Source organism: Oncorhynchus clarkii, chromosome 7 (assembly GCF_045791955.1).
Source record: "Oncorhynchus clarkii lewisi isolate Uvic-CL-2024 chromosome 7, UVic_Ocla_1.0, whole genome shotgun sequence".
NCBI lineage: Eukaryota > Metazoa > Chordata > Actinopteri > Salmoniformes > Salmonidae > Oncorhynchus > Oncorhynchus clarkii.
In genome coordinates this window covers 40,601,463-40,607,534 of record NC_092153.1, presented here as the reverse complement: position 1 = coordinate 40,607,534, position 6,072 = coordinate 40,601,463, and positions in this window count along the sequence as shown.

Genomic DNA, 6,072 nt, shown 5'->3' with positions numbered 1-6,072 from the left:
GGCGCCACCAGACTGTCACATGTGCTCAGTGTAAACCTGCTTTCATCTGTGAAGAGCACAGGGCGCCAGTGGCGAATTTGCCAATCTTGGTGTTCTCTGGCAAATGCCAAACGTCCTGCATGGTGTTGGGCTGTAAGCACAACCCCCACCTGTGGACGTCGGGCCCTCATACCACCCTCATGGAGTCTGTTTCTGACCGTTTGAGCAGACACATGCACATTTGTGGCCTGCTGGAGATCATTTTGCAGGGCTCTGGCAGTGCTCCTCCTGCTCCTCCTTGCACAAAGGCGGAGGTAGCGGTCCTGCTGCTGGGTTGTTGCCCTCGTACGGCCTCCTCCACGTCTCCTGATGTACTGGCCTGTCTCCTGGTAGCGCCTCCATGCTCTGGACACTACGCTGACAGACACAGCAAACCTTCTTGCCACAGCTCGCATTGATGTGCCATCCTGGATGAGCTGCACTACCTGAGCCGCTTGTGTGGGTTGTAGACTCCGTCTCATGCTACCACTAGAGTGAAAGCACCGCCAGCATTCAAACGTGACCAAAACATCAGCCAGGAAGCATAGGAACTGAGAAGTGGTCTGTGGTCACCACCTGCAGAACCACTCCTTTATTGGGGGTGTCTTGCTAATTGCCTATAATTTCCACCTGTTGTCTATTCCATTTGCACAACAGCATGTGAAATGTATTGTCAATTAGTGTTGCTTCCTAAGTGGACAGTTTGATTTCACAGAAGTGTGATTGACTTGGAGTTACATTGTGTTGTTTAAGTGTTCCCTTTATTTTTCTGAGCAGTGTATATACAGGAAATATTAAAGTCATATCCAATACCATATTTACATGTGCAGGAATACTGTTGTGATGGAGGTACTGTAGCTATGTATAAGGGGTAAGGGGACTAGGCAACAGGATATAAGATATAAGATAAACAGAGTAGCAGAGGCATATGTGCCTGTTGGTGTCAGACTTGATCCACCGGTACCTTTTGCAGTGCGGCAGCAGAGAAAATAGTCTATGACTTGGGTGGTTGGAGTCTGACGATTTTCCAGGCCTTACTTTCACACCGCCTAATATAGAGGTCCTGGATGGCAGGGAGCTCGGGCCCAGTGATGTACTGGGCTATCTGCACAATGTTCTGTAGCGCCATGCGATGTCGGGCGGTGTTATTGCCATACCAAGCAGTGATGCATCCAGTCAATATGCTCTCAATGGTACAGCTGTAGAACCTTTTCAGGATTTGAGGGCCCATGCCAAACTTTTTCAACCTCCTGAGGGTGAAGAGACACTGTCGCACCTTCTTCACTACTGTGCATGTGTGTTTGGACCATTTTAAGTCTTTAGTGATTTGGACACTAAGGAACTTGAAACTGTCTACCAGCTCCACTCCTGCAACGTTGATGTGGATAGGGGTGTGCTGGCGCTCCCTGTTTCCTGTTGTCCACGATCAACTCCTTGGTCTTGTTGACATTGACGGAGATGTTGTTGCTCTGGCACCGCACTGCCAGGTCACTGACCATGTAGGCTGACTCAACGTTGCCGATGGTCAGGCCTACCACCGTTGTGTTGTCAGCGAACTTGATAATGGTGTTGGAGTCATGTGTGGCCACACAGTCGTGTGCGAACAGGGAGTACAGGGGGGACTAAGCACACACCCCTGTGGGGCCCCTGTGTTAAGGGTCAGCGTGGTGGAGGTTATGTTGCCTACCTCACCACCTGGGGTCGGCCCATCAGGAAGTCCAGGATCCAGTTGCAGAGGGAGGTGTTCAGACCCAGAATCCTAAGCTTATTGAAGAGCTTGGAGGGGACAATGGTGTTGAACGCTGAGCTATAGTCAATGAATAGCATTCTCACATAGGTATTCCTCTTATCTAGGTGGGTGAGGGCAGTGTGGAGAGAAATTGAGATTGCGTTGTCTTGAATCTGTTGGGGCGGTATGCAAATTGAAGTGGGTCTAGTGTGGCTGGGATGGTAGAGTAAATGTGGGCCATAACCAGCCTCTCAAAGCACTTCATGATTACAGAAGTGAGTGCTACAGGGTGGTAGTCATTGTGGCATAAAGCCTTAGAATTCTTAGGAACAGGAATGATTGTGGTCATCTTAAAACGTGGGGATTACAGACTGGAACAAGGAGAGGTTGAAATTTACTATGAATATGCCATATGGTGACCGGATCATATTTGTTTTTACCTTGGAGGATAAATGATTCTTTCCAGGTCATACAATTAATTATTAGAGACAGACTTCTATTTGAGCCAGGCTTCTATTTCCTTAATACACTCAGTATTTTCTCATTTACATAGTTAATTGTTTAAGCATTAATTTTCAGCCATTTTGATACATTTCTTTATTTCTTGCACTGTGTTGTCATTTACACACTGTCACATTTCTTTAATTTAAGTATGCCTCTATTTCGAGATTATTATATATTTTTTTAATTCACAGAATAATTATTCTGGGCCAGTTGTGTGCAGCCCTATGGGACTCTCGATCATGGCCGGTTGTGATCAAACCCGGGTCTGTATCACAAAAAATAAACAAATATTCCCAGTCAGAGCTTGTTAATTTCCGAGTTCCTAGTTGTCTTGAACGTGACATTAATGCTCAGAGGGAGACGGCAGGGTATTCCCTTTGAGTCAGGAACCAAAACTCCTCCATAGTGACCCGTAAATGCATTCGGTCACATGACAGCTCGATCAGCTGTTCGATTTCACTTACGAGCATGTCAACTGAGCCAGGATCACAGTAAAACAGATTGAGAAGTAGGTCCCAAAATGCTCTTCCAAGCGTTGGAGGTGAGCAGTCATCACTTGTGTGGGACACTTACTGATGCTCTTTTCTGTTAGAAACATGCACAGCCAAGGGAAGGAGGCATGTTTACCTTTTGAAAGACTCCCTCCAATAAGAATTATTTCCTCTGAATTCACTGATTAGGTCACTCATCTGTAGAACGTTTTTGTATTTCCCCTGCATGCTTGCGTTCAGTTCGTTCAGTTTCCCAAATATGTCTGTTACATAGTCAAGGAGACAGATTTTATGTTCATTACACAGATAGTCAAACAAGTCTGTTTTTTAAATCCATTGTGAATGACAACAGGTCCTCTCTCAATGCGAAAAATCTTTCCAGCACTCCCCCTCGATAACCACCAAGCCTCGGTGTGAAATAGAACATGGTCTTGCTCTGATCCCATATATCCATCGTTTCAGTCTCCTGAGGGGGAATAGGTTTTTGTCGTGCCCTCTTCACGACTGTCGTGGTGTGCTTGGACCATGTTAGTTTGTTGGTGATGTGGACGCCAAGGAACTTGAAGCTCTCAACCTGCTCCACTACAGCCCCGTTTAACAGTGTTTTCTGACAAAGGTATTGATGTGAGTTTTTGTGCCTTTTTTGTGCCTCTCGGTGCTAAAGTGATCTTAGAAGTAAGCATTGGCTTTGAGAACTCTTTCTATCGTATCCTATTTCTGCTACATGATTTATGTTAGGTTGTGTTTTTGACGGTATGTTGGTGGAGCGCCACAGGGATGCCTCTTTCTTTAATTTTTTTCTTATTTTCTTTTAGGTACTTTTTACCCCTTTTTCTCCCCAATTGGTACTCTTGTCCCATCGCTGCAACGCCCATACAGACTCAGGAGAGGCGAAGGTCGAGAGCCATGCGTCCTCCGAAACACGACCCCTCCAAGCCGCACTGGTTCTTGACACGTCGCTGCTTAACCCGGAAGCCAGCCACACCAATGTGAAGGAGGAAACACCGTACAGCTGGCGACCGTAGTCAGCGTGCATGTGTCCGGCCACCACAAGGAGTCACTAGAGCGCGATGGGACAAGGACATCCCAGCCGGCCAAACCCTCCCTTCTTACCTTGAAAGTGAGATATTTGATCACTTCTCTAGTTCGCAGAGCAATACTCTGGGCGTACTGCCAAATAATGAGTGATAGTGTGGTGTACTCCTTTGTGCAGTCAACTCGTCACTCGCATGAACCCAAACAAGACAGGTTATTTCAAAAGCAGCATTGTGCTAAACATACTGCGATCACATAAACACAAGAGATTTCCATCACAAGACATTGGAGTTCTGGATAGGTCCCTAAGACCTTTTTCCTTTTCTACTCCTCAGCCTGGTCGTCGTGCCACTGCCTCGCCACCATGTCGCCACTCTCCGACTGACTGACCAGGCCTGCCCTGCAGAGGCCCCTCCCTAATGGGGTCACCTCTCCCCTCTCACCCGCCCGTACTTTTCAAAGGTGAATTCCATAAACTTGAATCCCCCCCTCAATTTTCAAATCACGTAGAGGGCTTGGCCTGTTTCACGATAGCAACCAAAGTCCACGTAAGTCCGTTTATAACATTCCATCATTGGTTACTCTAAGAGTTCTCCATATTGACATTGGCTGCGGCCTCAGGCCCTATGGTGCTAAGCTTGGAAAAGTGATTCCAATTTCGACTCCTTCCTTTATTATGTGGAAGGACCACCAGAGAGCAGACTGGGCTCATGGATAGTAGCCCAACAAGGCGTGGGAGACAAGGTAACCAGAGGCAATTAAGCACAGCTGATGGTACTAATGACATACTCTCCTTCCCCTATAAGAGAGAGAATGAAACCAGCAGAGAGGGGGGAAACGATCTCTGGAAGATGGCCACCGAGAGAGAGGAGCTATCCAGGAAGAACCACTAAGACGGTGACAATCCCGGGACTTTTTGTTGTAGTTTAAAGATAATCCTATTATGTTCTTGTTTCATCTGGAGAAGAAGATGTATGTTTTTCCTTGGAAGATTTTCATTGATTATGTTGGAGTGTTTGTGTTGACCCAATGCCCTCAATAGAGAACTGTGTTCAATCAAGAAAACTTACTCCTGACTCGTTTATTCCACCTTCCCGCTTTAGAGTGACGCCCAATTACTTGGTCCGCTCACAATTACTAATAGGATAGACCAAGTGGTGCTGTTCTATGCAATCTTATTACCATTCCAATTATATCAATACTATATCAATATCAACCATCAGACAGGGCCTGCAACCGCCTATTGAACATAGCTTGTTTGAGTTGGAGACCCCAAGTGACTTTAAAAACCGTAAAGGACTTAGGTTGATGCATCTTTACATTAGCATCTTACTTCCTGGATTACATCAAGATCTGGGCTATGCAGATGATTACGGACATTCTTGTATTGACGGGAACTTGGATCTCTGGGGACATTCTGGACTCTGATTTTAATATTGAGGGTTATAATGTGACAGACAGGGTAGAGGTGGTGTAGTGGCTATTTCCCTTTCCCAAAAATATTTGCTACCATCTTTAAGCCTTTGTCTGGGGAAGTATGCATCCATAACTGTTACAGTGCCTTGTGAAAGTATTCGGCCCCCTTGAACTTTGCGACCTTTTGCCACATTTCAGGCTTCAAACATAAAGATATAAAACTGTATTTTTTTGTGAAGAATCAACAACAAGTGGGACACAATCATGAAGTGGAACAACATTTATTGGATATTTCAAACTTTTTTAACAAATCAAAAACTGAAAAATTGGGCGTGCAAAATTATTCAGCCCCTTTACTTTCAGTGCAGCAAACTCTCTCCAGAAGTTCAGTGAGGATCTCTGAATGATCCAATGTTGACCTAAATGACTAATGATGATAAATACAATCCACCTGTGTGTAATCAAGTCTCCGTATAAATGCACCTGCACTGTGATAGTCTCAGAGGTCCGTCAAAAGCGCAGAGAGCATCATGAAGAACAAGGAACACACCAGGCAGGTCCGAGATACTGTTGTGAAGAAGTTTAAAGCCGGATTTGGATACAAAAAGATTTCCCAAGCTTTAAACATCCCAAGGAGCACTGTGCAAGCGATAATATTGAAATGGAAGGAGTATCAGACCACTGCAAATCTACCAAGACCTGGCCATCCCTCTAAACTTTCAGCTCATACAAGGAGAAGACTTATCAGAGATGCAGCCAAGAGGCCCATGATCACTCTGGATGAACTGCAGAGATCTACAGCTGAGGTGGGAGACTCTGTCCATAGGACAACAATCAGTCGTATATTGCACAAATCTGGCCTTTATGGAAGAGTGGCAA